The sequence below is a fragment of the Psittacula echo genome (genome assembly GCF_963264785.1).
Source record: "Psittacula echo genome assembly, chromosome: 9".
NCBI lineage: Eukaryota > Metazoa > Chordata > Aves > Psittaciformes > Psittacidae > Psittacula > Psittacula echo.
In genome coordinates this window covers 9,193,989-9,213,312 of record NC_137745.1, presented here as the reverse complement: position 1 = coordinate 9,213,312, position 19,324 = coordinate 9,193,989, and the positions used below count along the sequence as shown (strand labels likewise).

The 19,324-nt window shown below is 41.9% G+C and overlaps 1 protein-coding gene across 6 annotated transcripts in view; it reads right to left on the bottom strand.

The window, feature by feature from the left end:
- The window catches only part of MITF (melanocyte inducing transcription factor), a 101,804-nt gene that overhangs the window by 51,875 nt on the left and 30,605 nt on the right, over window positions 1-19,324 (bottom strand). The window contains exon 1 of one of the 6 annotated variants that reach the window (XM_080625717.1): window positions 9,363-9,398. The exons of the other annotated variants lie outside the window; for them this stretch is intronic. The gene's annotated coding sequence lies outside the window, so the exon portion shown is untranslated. Of the gene's footprint in view, window positions 1-9,362; window positions 9,399-19,324 lie in introns of those variants that run through there. 6 annotated transcript variants of the gene reach the window in all.

Here is a 19,324-nt window from a genome sequence, read left to right as displayed (position 1 = left end):
CATTAATGCCATCAGAGGAGTGGATAAGGGCTGTCTGTAACAGCACGGTTTTCTCACGATCTTTATCACCAAAAAAGACCAAGAGAAAAGGTGGGTGCAAGACCAATTTGTTTTCTGGGACTTAACTCCTTCACATACAAGGTTAACCTAGGTGAACCTCCAACTAGGAACCATTAGAGGTGCATCTCAAGACCTAGACGTGCAATCCTAACGGTACAGAGACTCAGTATGATGGTGCACACACAATTTCACTCTGCAAACACAAACTGAATCCCTTGGGCAGAAAAGTAGCAGGCAGGTGAAGACACCTACACACAAATACCTTAAACTCCTCAAAACGTTCAGTGAAGGGTTAAAAGGAATTTAAAACGTAGGTGACTACACCACCCAATACTGGTTTGGTGCTCTTCCTTAAACTTTCAAAGCCATCACAGGCTTAAAAAACGATATTAAAAGGGGAAAAAATAAAAGGCAGGCACAGGCAGATTCCTTTCACTTGAAAACCTGACCTTGTCAAAGGCTTTTTGAACATTTTTCAGACACCACATCTATGGGTACTTCTCTCTCTAAAGAGCTCCATGCACATTTGCGAAACAAAGAGCCAGATAGCTAAAACAACCAAGAGGTGATAAAAGAAAAAGGGAGGAGGTAACACTCCACCAACAACCTCTCTAGTTCTTGATTTTGTAATACAGAATTTACCTCCTTTTAGCTGGGTAAATAGAGAAGATAACGCTGTCGCTGAGAGGGAAGATGATGTATGATCACCACACTTTGGTACTTTGCAACTACAAAGTGGCCACATCTGACTCCACATCACCTTTACAATGAATCTTGGTTTAGAAATTATCTGTCACTTACACAGTTGGATAGCAAGTTTATTCACAGAGGCAGCCCTGCAGAAAACAAGACTCGACCATGTTGTGTTCATAGCTTGTGAATCCATCATTCACATGTTCAGATTCCCTCCCAAAGAGCCACCACACTCCTCTAGGCTTACTGTGACCCAGCAATTCCCAGCTTAAACGCTTCTGCTTCCCCGAGGCTTTCTGCTTACTGACTCCACTGTTAGACCACTGTTCAATGCTTCCCAAAGACAAGGAGGCAGCTCAAAGCCTCATCTCCTGCAGATGACATTCTGGCTCTGGTATGCTCAGCAAACAGGATCTGAAGCAGCAAAAGGGAAAGTGTTTGTGGAAGATTTGCTCTAAATGATTAAGAACCCCAACAGACATAATGAAAACCAAGTGAATTCAGTGCTCGGCACGTGATGGGTCAGTGTTATCAGTGTGTAGGACTTGCTTGTTCCAGTGACTAGTATGTGCAAGGGAACCAACCAACCCCTAACACATTACTGCAATAACTCCAACATTAAAATAATCTCAGACAGATATTATGCAAACTCTCACTTTGATCTCTAGCCACAGTGCAAGCTGTTCATTTACAGGACCTGATCACATCAGGGAGTGTCTTTAGCAACTTTTCTTTCTAACAAAGCAACTCTCCAGACTGCAGAAATCAATTCCTCAGCATCCATGTTTTAAACAACCTTCGATGTCAGAGTCCTTAAGCACTGCTCATAGTTCTTCCACATTTTTTGCTGTTTGTGGAAGAGTTATTGGGGCAAAGAGGATTGTTTTACTGTGCAGGCTGAAAGGCTGGGGGTGGAGGTAAAGCCTTTATTCAGCAACAAGTTACTTCGCCAACCTCTGAGATATTTATGCAGCAATTGCAGGACAGATATACCAGTCTTGCTGCCCAGGATATTCATGGCACAGTCAGAAGGTGGAATAAGCTCCAGCTTCCACTACTGCAGCTCTAGAAAACAGACTATTTTAGAGTAAAACTGTTCAGCGTGGTTTATGTTTTGCACAGCTTAATGACAACTGAGACACGCTGCCCATGGAACTCGCTGCAGGAATACCACTTCTTACTTGTCAAAATGCATTACAGCTATTGGTTTATATTTGGGTAAAAAAAAAAAAAAGGACTCAAAAGCAGCCAACTCAAAACTATTTAAAAGCCTTTTTCTTAGACCCTCTTAATCTGTTCTGCACTGCCAGAAGCATAGCACTTGAATGGCTATTTCTGTTCAAAGCTATATTTGTTGTGGAACTACTGCAAACTCCTGAATCATGTAAACAGAAGCAAGAGCCAAAAAATGTTTCACTGGACTTGAAGTTCACATCTGCTTTAGTTACTAGGACAAAAAATAAAGGCAGGGACTTAGTTTATAACGAATAAATCCTGCAAAGACTATAGTTAATCATGAATTCTCCCAACAGGGTTTTGTTTAATCTGGTTTATTTAACATTTGTGACCTTGGCAAAGTACCTGCAGGAGCACCCACCATTACTGTGGAGCAGCAGCTCACACCTCCTGTTATTTTAGGCTACAGCAGAGGACTGTACAGTGCTACAATAGTCAACCAGGCTGTGAAACCTGCAGCAACGTCACCCAAAAACGATGTATAGTTCTAGACTTGCTGGAGCCCAGCAGCCAACAGTACTGCTGTCCCTAAAAAGCTGTATTATAATGGCTCAGCTGCGTGCTCCTGCAAAATGAATCCTTGACAAACATGCTGCTGGGAGCAAAATGACCCTCCCATTTCTTTTAACTTCTTGGTTCAGAGAGGTCATCAACAGAAACCATCCCCTCACCTTGACCTCCTCTTCATTCTCCTTCTTAAATTCCTCCTGATCCTCCTCCAGAAGAAGGATCCCCAATATTCCCAACATGCTAGAAACCACGGAAAGCCCCAAGACAAGTAGTTTAAGATTGCACAAAGAAGTCTGATATTCCACCTTAAAAGTGTTAACCTTATATAATCATTATACAATCATTATAGTCCTGTGTCCCTTTGCTTCACAGAACTATAACCTGGCTATGCAATTCCTGATCTTAACAGAAGGACACATATTTAATTTTGCCTATAATTACAGACTACTTAAAATTGTATCAAAGCCAGCATTAACCTCTCTACACGCCAGGGTACCGAAAATGCGCATCAGCTATCATCAGAATGCCAAACTTATTCAATTAACACTTGCACAGTCAAAGTGCAATCCTATTGAAGTGTTATCAAAATAGCCAAAACAGAACAAAACTTCCCTTAACACTGGCTATGGAAAGCCATCTTCTGCAGGACATCATCTTATTTTGCTAGCTCCAAGACCTCTCCCTTTACACACTAGATGGAGCTTTGTTCCCTGGTTCCCCAGCCAGCTGGCTGGCACTGCACTGCTAGGGCTAAAAATGGTGAGGAGGCAAAAGGTGAAACACCAACATCACCCCACACAACAGTGCCAGGAGCGGCACGACAGTGGGTGAGGATGGGGACTCACACCATACCCTCCTGGTCCTGCTCTCATTAACCTCTTGGTTGATCACTGCTTTGTCATTTTCAAAGAAGCAAATAGCTCAACAACTCCAGATCCCCAATCACGCTTCAACTCTATCAGCCTTTACTATAGCCATGAGGCACTGTCTTGAGCTCACACCACATTAGAATTATACTGCTTTTTCTCCCCTTATAAAGAGACAGCATTTAAGGTTATTACCAGATTACATACCTAAATTGCTCACGGGCTTTCCTGGATCCCTCTTCATATTCTCACATATTTTCTTCCAAAATCAGCACTTTGGTCTCCTCTCTAGTGACCCGAAACATCTGTACTTAATGCTTCTGCTAAGGCTCTATGCTTGGATCCATTGACACTTTCGGGAAGTAACCCATTTAATCACAGCAAAATTCTCCTCGACTTGTATCTGCTGGATTTGCTCTGTATTGTTTCAAAACACAGCTCAGGAAAAACAGCTCATCCTTCTGGGGAGCTGCCACAATTCCATTAGGATCTTTCAAAGCATAACAGGATATGGTCCATCATATGGTATTTCTATGATGAATTTAAACTCAATGGGACAGAGAAGAGCCCAGGGGAATGAGTCACTCCTAAAGTCCCAAGTGGCCAGCACTGCAGAAAAGCAGCAGCCTCAGGCTGTATCAGACAAGGTAACACCAGAGAGGATGGAGAACTGCTGGTGTCCGCAGTAGAAGACATCTGTGTAAGACCTTGTGGGTAAAGGGGTCCTGACTGGGCACCTCTGCTCAAGAAGGAGCTGAAATTGAGGTGACGAGAGAAACAAGAGCCCGCTTTATAGTGGTAAGCTAAAGAAAAGTTTGACATTTTAATCTCACAAAATGGAAGTTGACAGGGATGAGTGTTGCTGTCTATAAATACAGCAGAGAAACAAACACCCGGGAGAGAACAACCCTGGCATTTCACCAAGTGATATAAACCAGCTATGAACAACACTAAATTGGTACCACCAGTCTTATTCTGAGAAGTCCACTCCTGAAACCAGTTCCAACTGGAGGACTGGCAACAGAACAACTTGCTGCTTTTCAGATAAAGACTTGTTGCCTAATCAAAGTAGGTCACTGTGAACGAACCAGCCAGTAATGAATTACGTCCCACAGAAGATGCCCTCCAGCTCCAACAGGACAGATGCAGGACAAAGCAAACCCTTTGGCAGAACATATGGATCTGAAGTAGTGCTGGAATTTAGTATTGCATGGAAGAGGTGCTCCACATGCATCAGCATGGCCAAACGCCGAAGGTGACCGTGCTAGCTTGGACAAGCTTCTCAGTGGGTCCCTCCAAAACAAAGATGCTCTTCTAGAGCTACCAGCCCATATGGACTCTAATGAAACACTCCTCCTATCATCTGCCACACTTGGTCAGCTGGAAAGTGAGTATCAGCAGCCATTGTACTGAAATTTCTTGGAAGTCCTCTCTTCCTCCTCACTCCCACCTTTGGGAATACCATTGCCTGTACCCTCTCCCATGTTAGCGCAGCTGAGTGAGCCAGAGTTCAGAAGTGTTGAACTGAAGCAGTAAATAATACCTCAAAAATGCAACCCCTCCTTTCTAACTAATTTAGAAATCACTCCAGTGCCTACGTCACCACTCTGCAAGCAAGGGACTACAGTTTAGCTGACCCCATCTTTTGTGCCTGGCTCCTACACTATTCCCCAGATTTCTGCACTGACCCACGCAGAGACCAGAGTGTGCCAGTGCCTCCTTAATTTGGGGCAGCCACATGTTCAAACAGAGTAAGCCTAACTTAAAGTACTAGTATTAGGAAAAGGTCTAAAAATAGGCTCCAAATAAAGGTCATTTTGTCATGCAAAAGGTTCCTCCTTTTATGTATTTCATAAATAGGCAGAAACTCCCATCGAGTGGTACAAACAACTAACCACATTATAGCGCAGTTATTAAATAGTTATTAATATTAGTATAGTAATAAAATAGTAATCATTATTAAATAGTAAAATAGTAAAAATAGTAATAGCTATTAAATAGCACAGAAAGAAAGCTATAGCTAGGAAACTAAGAGCAGGTGATGAAAAGAAGAAGCTGTTATTAGTTCATATCAATACAATCAGCCTCAGTCCCTATTTGCTTTCTGTTGACCACACCAGGTTTAACTGGCCTGCAGAGTCAGCATTATGAAGTTTTGCCTAAATCAAACATTCAAGTAGGTCACCAGTTTCAAGCAAAAACACTTGTTTGTTTAGTCAGTGGAGGAACAAAATAAAACCAGGAAAATAAAAAGCACACCTACCACAATTTCTTTTCTTAGAAGGCCTCCTATGGTTTGCAGGCAGTGGCTTCCTGATCAGACTGCAGGTACTTTTACCAGTCCAGACTGGACAGCCAAAACTGGTCAGTCAATTTAAGTATTTTTTCAGGTCAAGATGCTTACAAGCAGCATATACCTTCCAGCAGACTTTGATAAAGGAAGGAAACTCACATTCCCTTCCAAGGAGTTTGACATTGTAAGGAGAGCTAAGCCAATTCACCTTCAAGAGTCTTAACAGCACACCTTCATCTGCCCACCACTGTCTGCCATCCTAGAAAGCTGGAGCTCTCATGTTTTAAACTGCGTGGCTATATGGGCTAATCCGTAGAAGCTCACCTACTTCTCCCAGTCAAAAACTGATAACCCAAAGATTAGGCATCCTCCCAAAACAAACATTAAAACAACAAACACCCATTACAAAAGGAGACAAAAGAAGACAAAATGCATGCAGAGAGATTTTTTTAAAAGAGATTTAATCCAGATTAGATTTAAGAGGGACACCTTTCAAAGACACAAGACAGCAGCTGAAGAGTCCAGTAGGCACCCATCATCTGACAAAGATGTCATCTCCTGTAATGACTTTCAACACAAGGATCTTGAGCAGAACATCTTGAGGACACAAAGCCTCGTGAGTACAGACGAGTTTAAACTACATCTCTAAATCGCACTATCACCCATCCTCTGTAGCCAAGGGTCATGTGTCTTATTGTGCCACCTCGCACTAACAAGCAACACAAGACATAACTGAAGGTGAACCTGCCAGGCTCTTGCAACACCTCCTTGCAAGTTTAGTGGAGAAAAACCCTTTCAGTCCATTACAGCAGCACAAAAACCCCAATCCTGGTATCCCATTACTGTTCAACATCCTGAACTTATCGTCCAGAATTTCCGCTGAAGTTCCAAAGTGGAACAGAATGAAAAAAAAACCTTCCTTGGCCACGTTATTCCCAGCCTGGGAACAAAGAACATCAGCCTCCAGTGCTCTTTTAATACTGCCTCACTTATTCTGAAAAAAAGTAATAATTAAGAAGTACCCAAAACCAAAGTATGGAACCTGAAAAACACCCTCCTGTCTGGCAGAGTAAGCGCTTTCTAAAGGCACATTAGCTCATGTTGCTAAAATTGGGTTTTAAAGATAATTGGGGAAAGCAGAGATGATCTACAAAATACACAACTGAAAAAGTTGATGTTGAAAAAGAAAAAATAAAGCAGATTAAATCCATACACAAGTTCTTTGAAACCCAAGTCTTCATATTTGAACAATTATGCATGAGATTTTAAGACTCTAACAAGTGTTCAGTGCTACTAAAAAGCCAGCACATTACATCTTTCCAGACTGGGATGCAAAAATTCCCTGAAACAAGAGCAAAAAAGCCCTAGGCAAAAAAAAAAAAAAAACCAAACACATTTCACCACCCACCACGAGTCTGCAGAATGAGCATCAGGTAAAGTGGAGACTGCAGAGCCAGCCAGGACAACGCAGTTCCCAGGCCAAATGCTCGCAAGACTGATAGCAGCCACAAAATAGCCTTGAAGTTATTAGTTCAGGTAAGTTGCAGCATTCTTCCTTATTCAAGGAAAACCTCCATATACTGCCATGAAAAAAGTCAATAAGAGGATACTGCAATGCCAGTGAAAGCAGAAGATCACAGTTTGAGATGGTCTGAGGCTGTAATGCCCTCTTCATGCCCACATGCAAGTAACAGGCTGAAGTTCGTAGAAATGGTCCAATTCCCCTCTAGAACACCATGACACTTCCAAAATAGCTCAAGGAAAAAAGCTGAGAGTAGTGTCCAATCCCTAAACCACTCACTGAACCACGGCAACTGCTAACTGCAAGGATGCATTACTACAGGGATAGCTCATGGGTAACACCCATTTTCCAACATCACTCTCCTGTGCTGATACTATCCCACCCTGAACAAAAAAGTGCCCCACACAATCTGGCTTCCCAGAAACCTTGCTCCAAAAAACCTGAAGAAGTCAGTTTTGTTAGAAATTGTCCAGCATGTTCTAGATTTACCTGCAACGGTTTTAAAACCCCAGTTTCTGATTATTTATCATTCCTTCACTGCAGCATTCCGCAGCATCCTTTGATCAACTGTCCAATTGCTACCCTCTAAGGAGCAACACACAAGAGCTTTTCTGTAATAATTCTGCAAAAATTTCCATTGTAACTAGAGCAGAAAGCCAAAAATTGATATTGGCAGAAATCTCTTAAATTTTCTATAGTAAAGTCCATCCTTTTTTAATGTTCTTTTGGCTCACATTCAGTGAAACTCTTTGGAACTGATAAACCAACTATGCAAACACAAGGTGGGACTCACTCTGCATGCATTTTTGCAGTGGTTAACATTTCACATGCACAAGAATTTAAACAGTGAACTTCAAGCCAGAATGGCCAAATGACATATTTCTCTTGTTCCAATTAAAACCAGGAATATTACTATTTCCAGTGGGGTTGGGAACCCATAAATGCATGGGAAGAAGACAACGAAATGGAAAAAAACAAACAAAAAACCCTCAATGTACCTACAGAAAACAGATTTAAAACTACATTTCCGCACAGCAATGAACAACATGCTATGGAAACATCCTTCCATTCCTCTTATACATAATGGTGGTATGAATTACTGCCAAAGTAAACTGCAAAAAACTGTTTGCTGTGGAGGAAACCCAAACAAGCTGAAGTTCTCTGCGCAGAATCCTGTTTCAAGAGTGTGAAGGTCTCTTTGTTCCCTTTAGTACCAGGTCAGTTTAAACTTTTATGTCTACATATTCTATTGCCCTTGCAAAACCTTTATTCTAAACAATAGAAAACTGGATGATTAAAAATTTAAAAGCAAAAAAAAAAGCCCTCCTAAATGCCCTGGGTAAAAATATCACCACGTGTAACCTTTTTCCTATTCTATCAGACTATTCCCAAAAGTTTGGCATCTGAAAGCAAACTATTACCTCATGTAGCATAGAGAAGGTATTGGGTATTGAAAACATTTTTTGTATAAAATCCAGGTAAAAAGATGCATTTACAATCTTCATACACATTGCTAAATCCATCCTTTCAAATGGCAGTTTCTGACCATTAACAACCATAAATACAGATAAGACTTTTATTCAACTATCATGCTAAATTTCATGTTTCTGCAAGCAGCCTGATAAAGCAGCTCAATTATTTCTCCCTTGCTAATCTGTTATCTAAAACCCACAAAGAATATCATTTCAGACACTAGAAAAACACTTGGAACTTTCTACATTGTGACTCAGCCACCTCAACAGATCTCTATGCACAAAACAGGAGTTTTCCTCCTCTAACTCCATGTTCTATTTAGCTCTTCTGCATATCACAGTTTTAAGTCCGTATCTGCAGCACACAGACATCTAAGCAACATTAAAGTTACATCAAAGAGTTTATGTTTCTTATTCAAAATACTCCTTGTGGTATTTGTCCTAGTAAATTGAAACTCAAATTGCAAGTGCTGTAGGACTAGGGAGAAAGAGAGGCTGGTTTTAATGAGGTTATTAGACAGCAACTTTCACTGAGCATTTAATTACAGCATTGAATTCAAGCATACATTCTGTGCGTTGTAACCAAATTTAGCATGGACGTAGTTCCAAACCTAAGGAAATCAGAGTATTTCATACACTCCCCATGGGCTAATGCTCTTTTGGTACAGAGGGTATTTGACTACAGTATTGTTAGCTGAAGACTCGCTCACCCTCACCGCATCCGATCACACAGCAGCATCGACCCCACCACTCGTATCAGCTCTGCACTGCACAGTACTTGCAACCATGAACCAGCTGGCTGAACATTAAAGCATATACAAAGGTCTTGTGCATGCTTGTTAGGCTGTTTTGTAGAGGAGAGAGAAACAAGCAAAGAAATATTTACCACCTTGTGCGGGTTTGGGGGTTTTGTGTTGTGCATCACATAAATTCTCAATGTTATTCCTACCTGGCCAGGATGGGAGTGGGAGAAATAGAACACAATGATCACATAACACTGCTTGTTCTCCAACTCCTGCAAGCCAGCTGCAGGAGTTGACATGCAGACGCAGCCCCATGCTGGCCTCACAAGCGACAATTGCTCTGTACAACTCTGCTGCAGCTTAGAGAAGAAAAAGGACCAAGAACTTACCCAGGGAATTCATTCTTTCCACGTTTTGATCCAGCAAGGCAAGAGCTCGCTGGGAACTGTGTTCCTGATGGCCACAAAACCAAGACTAGACAGAAAGGTCTTAGTAAGCACGGGCTTCCAGAAACTGTACTTCCACTCCTACCATCCACCTCCTAACCCCGCCGCTGCATTTGTGGCTGCCTTTGTTAGAATACTTCTGCAAATGAAAACAGATGAGTAACTATTGCTGCTTTAGCAAACTCCCAAGCCCATGGTCACTAATAATAGCTTTGCTCCTTTTATTACTAAACAAAACCAAAACAACAACACCACAAAAAAGTTTAAATGCTTGTATAAAATGCACACTGCTGAATGCTTTCTTTCATTGATCCAGTTGCCGTTTCCCATAGGAGCTTAGGCCCAGGACTCTCGAACAATTTATGTGGATCAACATGATGTGGAGCAATCTGAGGCTTTTTGAAGGGGTTGTCCCTTCACAAAACCCCCCAAAACAATCAGGTTTTGTGCTCCTTCACTTTAGATATCAAGAGTTCAATTAAAAATCTGAGCAGAGACATTCCCACTTTATGCACACGCTTCACTGCAGATGCCAATGTGAGCTCTCTGGAATGCAGCGTCCCGGAGCTCATGGATTCAGGCAGGGAAAGGTGCTTTGGCAGGCTGTTTTCCCGGTTCCCGCGGCACCCTGGCACACTGCCGCCAGCTCCAACTGCTCCAGGAGCAAACAGGTGGGACAGGAAGGAAAGGGCAGCGTACAGGGAGGAGAAAGTGGAGAAGGGCAAGAGAAGAGGAAGAAAACAGAGAGGGTATGAAGCCACTGCTGTGAAATGGCAGGGGGAGAATGATGACATGGAAGCCTTGCCTTGCACAGGCCCTGACCTGGTTCACCGCTGGCAAGAAAAATAACAAACCAACCAAAAGACAACACAAAAACCACTTTTGTTTAAAAGTTCTGATTTTTCCCCCTGAATAAAATAAATTATAGGAACACCTAAAAGCTATAAAAAAACTGGGTGCAATTCATCCCCTTTTATCAGAAACTCTGCCCATTCTACCCGACCCTCCCTTCAAGATTCTCCTCTAACAGCTCATGGCCAAGCTGCGGTTGTCCCTCTCGGCTTCTGCTCTCACATGCAGATTTTCACCAGTCTCAGATCAAATCATAGCACTCCCAAGCCCAGGGCCTCTGTTAGCCCATGTATCTTCCTGGGAAATGACTTGAAGCCGCTGGGCTTTGGCCACCCATGCTGGAAGGCAAGTAGACATCAAGATAAAACAAGATACTGCATCTTCAAAAGTCAGGCCACAGCATCTCCATGTTGTTAACATCCTGCAGCTTTCAGGGGTTTTAACTTATTAATTACTATTCTTGGGTTGACTGCTGCTGAACAATCCCAAGAATCGCATGGCAAGTGGCTTTGTTGTTCTTACAGGAAGTAACCAAGCCAAAAGCAGCAAAAGCATCCTCTTGTTCTTGTGTGAGCCCCTTTTCACTTTTTTTTTCTCATTTTATTTTTTCTGGTTTATTTGAACAATGGCACCATGAACCAGCTTTACAATAATGACTGTTACAAAATAGGAAGCCGTATTATTAGGCAAGCTTTGTCTGCGTAACTCAATCAGCCCAGGGAGGATATGACATGCACGACTAAGACAAAGGACTGGACTGGGTGACCCCAGGCATCTCTTTCAGGACTCTGTTTCTGCAGCTGAGTTACTTAAGAGTTGACGTTTGCTTTTGCTGCTTTATTGGATGTACCATTCCTGTAACTGCCACAGCAAAGCACCCGCGCTTCCTAAGAAAGCAGATCACCAAGTGTATGTGCAAAACCCAAACATCTTGCAGAAACTGTGATGAGAACTTCACCTGAAAATAAGTTTCAAAATGGAAAAGAGAAGTTTCACATATAAACCTTTTAGTTTACAAGAGTTGACACAGCAGGACGGGTCAGTCTTTCAGCAAATAGCCATGCACAGCTTTCACAGACCAACACAAAACAACTTTAAAGTTGTCTTTAAGTAGTTGCAGGGTTCAAAGGCACTGATTGTCTACAAGCTTGCAGAGAGCATCACTGCGACCAGCTCTGGAGTGATACACTTTAGACCAGATGATCAGTAATCGAAGGCAGACACCTGCCACCCTGTCATTACAGCAACACTACTGAAACTATGAAAATCAGGTCTAAGTGCTCGTCTGAGCAATACTTCTGCAGAGAACAGCAACACAAGTGACTGAGCAACAGCAATACAGGAACCTGTAAGTGAATCATTAACGAGCAATGATTTCTCCATTACTCACCGTGGCTATAGAGTTACTGAGGGTAAGATTTGTTTCTAAAAAAAGGGAGCAGCCAGCGGTGAGTACTAGCACATTCATCAAAGCTCAACACAACGTAGAAAGGCAAGAGGAAGGCATGGTTATCAGTCAGCCTTTGTCCAGAATTGCTGTGCATTGAGGAAGGCTTCGTGGAGCTGAGCAGTGGCACTGGGAACAGTGTTGCACACCATCTTCTTCCATAGGAGTCATGTTCAGGGGCTCAGGTCAACTCACTGTTGATTTTGCATTACACCAAGAAATTATTAACTCATGCTACAATAGCTATACATCTGTCAGACTGGTGATACAGATCAATAGCCAGCCACCTCAATGTCAACAGTTTGACCTCTAGGCATAGCTTTTCATACCCCTCTACTCACATTCTACCATAAATACTTCTAGTATGTTTTCTCAAAGCATTTGTGGTCTATGCTACTCAAACTAAGGAACAGCAGAACCGAGCTGACATTCTCAGCCAATCTTCAGGCAGGATTAGCAAGCAATTAAAGCCGTTGTATGAGGAATTTTAAGTGCTCTACAACTTCATGCCAAACAAGAGCTAGTCAAGCTCTGAAATTTATTTTTTACAGTTCTGTTCTATACAGAAACAGAAGACAGATTTTAAAGCAAAGATTCTTGAAGCAAAGATTCGACCGATTACCAAAGCATCTATTATCGCTTAAGTACTAATATATGCTGAAAGAAATTCTGCATCAAAAAAGGACATGCAAAGCAATCTGACTGCTTCCTACCAAAAAGTTCACATCTTCCTACAAAACATTTCAATTTCAAACAAACGGGGGAGTTTAAACATCTTTTCATTGTTTTGTTGGCAGAACTTCATTAACATACATTAATTGCAGCCCAGCCAGATTGGGTGCAGCACACCCTGGGAACACTTTTAAAGCCAGAACCAAATCTCAGACCCAAACGCACTGTCTACAGCCAGATCCATCAGGACAGATAGCAGAGAATATGGCTTTTGTCCCAGGAGCTGCTCATTTAGTCCCAGCTACACCTCTTCCTTAAGGGAGACAGGATAACAGAGAAAGCCGTGCATTTCACAAGGGGAAGATTTACAAGATGTTCAAATGGAAAAGCTTGGGTTTAAGTACAACAGAAAATGAAGCAGATTTTCTGATCAGTCACCCACAGCTTGCATGGGTTTGATAATATGAGTTGAAAATAATTATTTTCATAAACACACCAACTGGAGCAGAAAAGAGAATGCCACAATGAACAAAGCGAGTAAATGCAGTTAAATAAGGCAAATGAAGCCTGAGCTACAGTTTCAGACTGATCTCCTGCTCATACAAAGAACGCTCTGCTTGGAGATCAGGGGTGAGAAATAAGAAGTCATTAGCTCTTCTTCAGGGTTCATGATTCAATACTGACAAAACACACACTTCAGTGTTTCCAAGCTTAAAGAAAATTCCAGCAGGGTCATGGAAGATGCTATTTATAGCCAGCTTAATCTCTGTGCACTCAAACACAGCTTGTGTACATACACACATTTTGTTAGCACTTTAAATAACGAAAAACTCTGTTACTGAAAATTTATTATCCACAATTTCTGAAAATCAGATTAGTTTTTCCTCTTAATATTAGCTGCTCCTGACTGAATGGCACCAAAACACACCTACAGTTTTCCCAACCAAAACTGTTACAGGAAGAAAACAGGTCCTGGAAAATATTCAGCGACAAAACCAAGAAAGAAGAATGTGAGAAGTCACCAGCAATTAATTTCTTCAATAGGAAACAAACTCTTCCCAGTCTCAATGTACATCTCAGTACAACTGAGACTGTTCTGAAAACTGGGACATCCAGGCAGTGGGTCCAGCACAGGAACATGCCTGGCAGATGGAAGGAAAGCCAACAGGCCTGGCCTTCAGGGTCAATTCTGCAAACATAAGCATTGTTAAGCCCTCCACCCAAAAGAAAGCATGTTAGAAACCAGTCCTCTGCTCTGCCTTAGATCTTGGCTGGCTGCTCCCTGTAAAGAGCATTTAGTTGTGGGGCTGTTAGAAAGAGGGCAAAGCAAATGGGTCAGACACTGGTGCAATCTACACTGAGATGGTGAAGAGGCAATGGGATAGCTTCCATGCCAGGCAAACTGTGCCTCTCAAACTGACTGCCTTCTACAGTGAGATGGCTGGCTCAGAGGCAAAACCAGAGAGCAGTGATTGCTGTTTACATGGCTACAAGACGCAAGGAAATCTGGACAGACTGCCCAGTTCTGCTGGCAGTGGTCAGCAAGTCAACCCACACTGCATGGGTTGGTTAACAGCAGCTACCCTTGGAGGGGGGATTCACTCTGGGATCAATAATGTTGATTTTGTTGATGTTACTGATGGTGAACACTGCAACATTTTCATTAGTGATCCTTGGAAGATAAGCAAAGCTTGACTAGACAAGGAGGCTGCTTAAAGCCCTGTCCAACTTTGAACTTGGACACTGATTGGACCAGATGACGTTTGGGGCTCCCTTCCAACCCAAACTATTTTTGGTCCACAAACACTGAAGTCTTTGTCTCTTAAATTAGTTATATTTTACCTATATTTTACTCATCCAAGTTATAAAGGTTTCAGCCATGGCAGATGGGGTCAGGAATGATGCGGTCCAGCCACTCATTACCCCTTGGAAAGATACAGAAGAACATTTATAGTTGCAACAAGACTCTTGCTACTCTTCAATAACTGCTCTGTGCATGCATTCCTACACAAGGCTCCACAAGAGTCATTTTCTCACAGGGCCCTTGTTGTTGTATTCTTTATTAATCCTATAAGCGAGTTTGTCTGTTGACCTACTGTAACTTTAAGAGATTCAGAGGTTAAGTGTTCCTACCAGCCAAACTCTTTTAATGGAATTAAATAAAGATATCTTGCAACCTTTTAATAATGTTGACAACTACTAAAAATCAGCTAGCTGAGCCAACACAAAACCACTAAGCCCTTACATACATTCTCCTCTCCCCATCAAGCATGCCCAGCACAGAACGCCATGCAAAGATGACAGATTTCCGTAACTGCCTTCCTAAAATACTAACGGATCAAATCTGACTGTAAGGGAGCGATGAGCAGCTCAACCTCCCTCCTTCCCCCCGAAACAACACCCTGGTGAGTCAGCCTTCAACCTTTCTCCTCCTCAAATCCAACACATGCATGCACACACACACACAGGTTGTTAGCATACTGCTATTTTACAACAGTGCCAGTGCCCAAGATACCTTGGTTACTTTTAAGCAAGGTTTAGGAAAAGATTATGGCTTGGAGGAGCATGGCAGAGCATCTTTACCAAACACTACTGTCAGTCACAACTCGACATTACTGACACACTGCACTTAAGGTTTGAGTGAATATCTATTCAGCACTGAATACAGTACATTACCAGTGTACATGCATTGAGAAAAATTAAGCAGAATCAGTCGGAATCTCTCCTCATTAGTTTTCTGTATGTGATAGAAATCTTCCAGCAGTCATAATTCATAACCAGACGTCATTTCTCTTAAGTTACACCTCAAGGAAACTTGATGTACATCCAAACTTCTGCAAGCTTGCTGCTTTCTGTTGGATGCATCTTTCATTTTCCCTAAGAGTGCAAATCATGCTCTGGAAAGGCTGCAACATGCCAGGGATTCTTAAAATAGAAAGGCCTGTAGCTGGTGATACTGCAAATATAAAGACAGCTATTGGTATAGCGGTGGGAGTAATAACAGTGACATAAACCCAGAGCAACCCAGTGGTCAAACTCCACTGGCAAGCTGCTGATGGCTTCCTAAAGCCCAAGCAGAAGAAAGGGAATAGCCATTTAACAGTTTGAATGGGCACAATACAACCAAAATGAGTTGTGGCAAATTCACAGCGCAATTTTAACCTTTGAGCTTTGATGTTACTAAATTTAGGAGTTTCAGTGCAGGAAGGGAGGCAAAAATGCTACAGAAGTGCTTTAGTAAGGTAACAGAGGGAGAGCCACTTCTGTATGACCACGGAAAAGCACAACCTTGGCTTTCTATAACAGCAGAGAAGGGTATGAACACCAAACCAAGAACCTCAGAGAAAAAAGCTGGTAAGAGAAAGGCTTAGCCACCAAACTAGCAAAGCCTACAAACCTTAAAGTCTGCTTAAAAATATTAGTTGTCAAAGTTATCAAGGCACACCACCAGTCAGAACTGTGCCCAAGTCTAAAATAATAATGTCATGTTTATTTCTGTCCCTGACTCCACAGTAGGTGCTCCAGCTATATCTGTGCTTCTTGTAGCATTTTAAAGGAAACATACACAGTGACTGAGCAGAGTAGTAGAGGGTGTATTTGATGATCTATTTCTGAGAGCAGCCTTGGTGCATCACCAAGCTAATAAGCAATTTCAGGTCAAGAGAAAGACCAAAGCATACACTGAGGAAACTTTTCCAAATGTTTTTTAAGTAACCGTTTCTATTGCAGTAAGAACAAACAATATTCCATCGATTTTGGAATAATTTAGTGAGCCTTGCTCAGTAAACTAAAAGAAAACTATTTAAAACATTTCCATCTAATAGGTGACTAAGTCTTTGGACATGCAATGTCTAAAACCCAAGCCAATGGTCAGAGCCACTTGAGCATACCATCCATCTGGCAATGTCATTCAATCCATCAGGCACAGCAGCACACACATCTTGACAGCAAGTCTCCCCAAAGCTTGTGAAGAAAACACGCTGGTCTCTCTGGTTAGCATGGAGAACCGGAGGGGAGAAGGGAGATAACCATGTCCCAGCACTTCCCTCTGACTTCAGTTGCATTGCAACTGAATGCAAGTACTAATTTCTATGTAAAAAACAGAGACAAGACAGCAAGGCTTAGGACAGAGATAACAGAAAGTGCCTAAATGTCAGAACATAAAGGATGGCTGACTTCAGCTTAGCTGCTTGATCACTACTTAGGGTGGACTGTCACACAGAACACTTTAAGCATCCTTCCTGAAACCAACATACCTTGAAACAAAAGGACATTCACCACGTTATTACCGAGGGCTCAAAGCTCAGGTAGAAACAAAAGTTGAGCTTCTTGCTGAAGACAGGAAAGACTACTCCCAAAGGATGGCTGTTCCTGTGATAAGTAACACCTTCCAGTAGCAGCATATGCACACACAAAAAAACCCCAAATAACAGCCCCAGAAAAACCAGCTTCACATTTGGTGAAATAACATTGTACGTGGGAGATCTGCAAGAGGAAGTCTTTCCTATTCCTCATCCCAAGCTTAGGATGACAAGCTGCAGATAACATGAGCTGGACTCAGGTGTCCACATGGAAAAAACATTGCTTGAAGGTCCTGGGTCAGAACTTAGACTCAGAGTAGATGGCCCAGACCACCCTTCATCAAACTTAACAGCATTCAGTACAGCTCCTTTGCCTTCCCTAAATATGAAAGAAACTAGGACAGATGACTGCAGGATGCATCTGCAAAGTAGTTGCTAAGAGCAGCTGATGAACAAACCCATTCACCTGAAACATCAAAAGTTACATTCTTGTAATAAAAAAAAATTGATTTTCTTGTAGCCATCACGGTCACAGGACATGAGCAATCCAAGAGTTTACAAGGAAACTACTTCAATAGATCACCAGAAACATTGCAATGGGTGGAATGTAAGCTTTTAGTAGACAAATTCTTCATTAGGTTGCATTTTGGTGTTTCTCACACAAGACAAGCACAGCAAAATGACAAACAGGACACTGGACAAATCTAATTGTCTCCTGTGAGGTTAGCAGTTATATTACAGCTCTACCAGTTCCAGCACCTACTTTCTCACATAATTAACCTACCAAACTATAAGAAAACAGTTGCTTAATGGTTGACCAAATCTAAAATACCATGAAGTCCAATAGCATGTCAACAGACAGATCATCATTAGCAACACAGTGATTTTTTACATGCCATTGGTTGCATAAACAAAAAACCCCACTGCCATTATGGAACAATTGAGATTTCGTATAAATTAATAATGTAACTATAAAAACATTAATTTATTCCTTTTCACTACATTTTGAAGAAGCCCAGTTCTGAGATGCAAAGGCAGCTCTGCTTCAATTTGATTAGTTTGGAGGAGGAAGGGGGTGGGGAAACAGGAAATAATCATTTATGAACAGAATACAATAATCTTAATGCAATCAAGCCATCACTTCCCATTCAGTTGGCCAGTTTTCCTTTATTGTATGATGGGAACACACTAAATCAAGTCACCACATCTGAATTCCTCCCCTTCTACAACAGAGGCACAGTGAGGCTTTAACATCACCAACGTCATGCAGTACAGCTTTCATGTTAAATCCTAGTTATCCCACTGCAGGCCACGGAAGCAAACAATTCCGAGTAAACAGGCAAAAAGACAAAATCACAGTGAGATGTAAGCCACAAAGCACGCATTAACGGCTAGTTTGGGTCATGGACATAAGGATTAATGGATAGTCAAACAGAGGATAGAAGGAAAAAAGGCATGGAGAAGTCAGAACCCCTCCTGAATGCAAAGCAAACTTATGTCCTAACACAAGTGTATGGTCGCCCATCCTAGACTGGCCTCAGAAGTGGCCAGTTAGCAAAATCCTTAGCGTTTCCATTTCTGTTGTTAACAAAAAGTTCTCGATACAGAAAGTAGCCTCTCCTTGTCCTGCAATCTGAATTTTTAACTATTACTACTGTCCTTTGTTTCTGTATTACCTGCTTTCCTACCCTTCAAATCTAAAATGAAGTAAATTCACATAAAAGAGCTCTGCTGTACAAAACACTATGAAGTAAAGAGATATAGCTGGAATGAGTGAAAACACAAAGAATCAAGATCTGGCTATTAGGTACAAAGCTACAGAAATTTCACTTAGTCTTCAATAATACAGGGATAGGACAAGGCAGGGGGAATAAAGTAGAAGAGTTCACATCAAAAGAAAGGATGCAGCACAAGAGGCCTCCTTTAGGAGAAAGGGGGACAGGAAAATGCAAGAAGACAAGAGGTGTGGAGAAGAAGCTGCCAGGACAGCAGTCAGCATGCAAGGAACAGCCCCAAGGGATGCGGCACAGGAGGAGCTGCACCGTGAGAAAGGTGAAAGCCAGGTATCAGGGCAGGTGATATGAGTGATGAGTAAAGACAGGGCCAGAAAACAGTGTGGAGAATGCAAGTGAGTATCAACATAGTAAGGACGGAGGACTACTTCTTGGGGTCTGTGTAGAGAACGACAGAATGCATAGAGATGCATACATA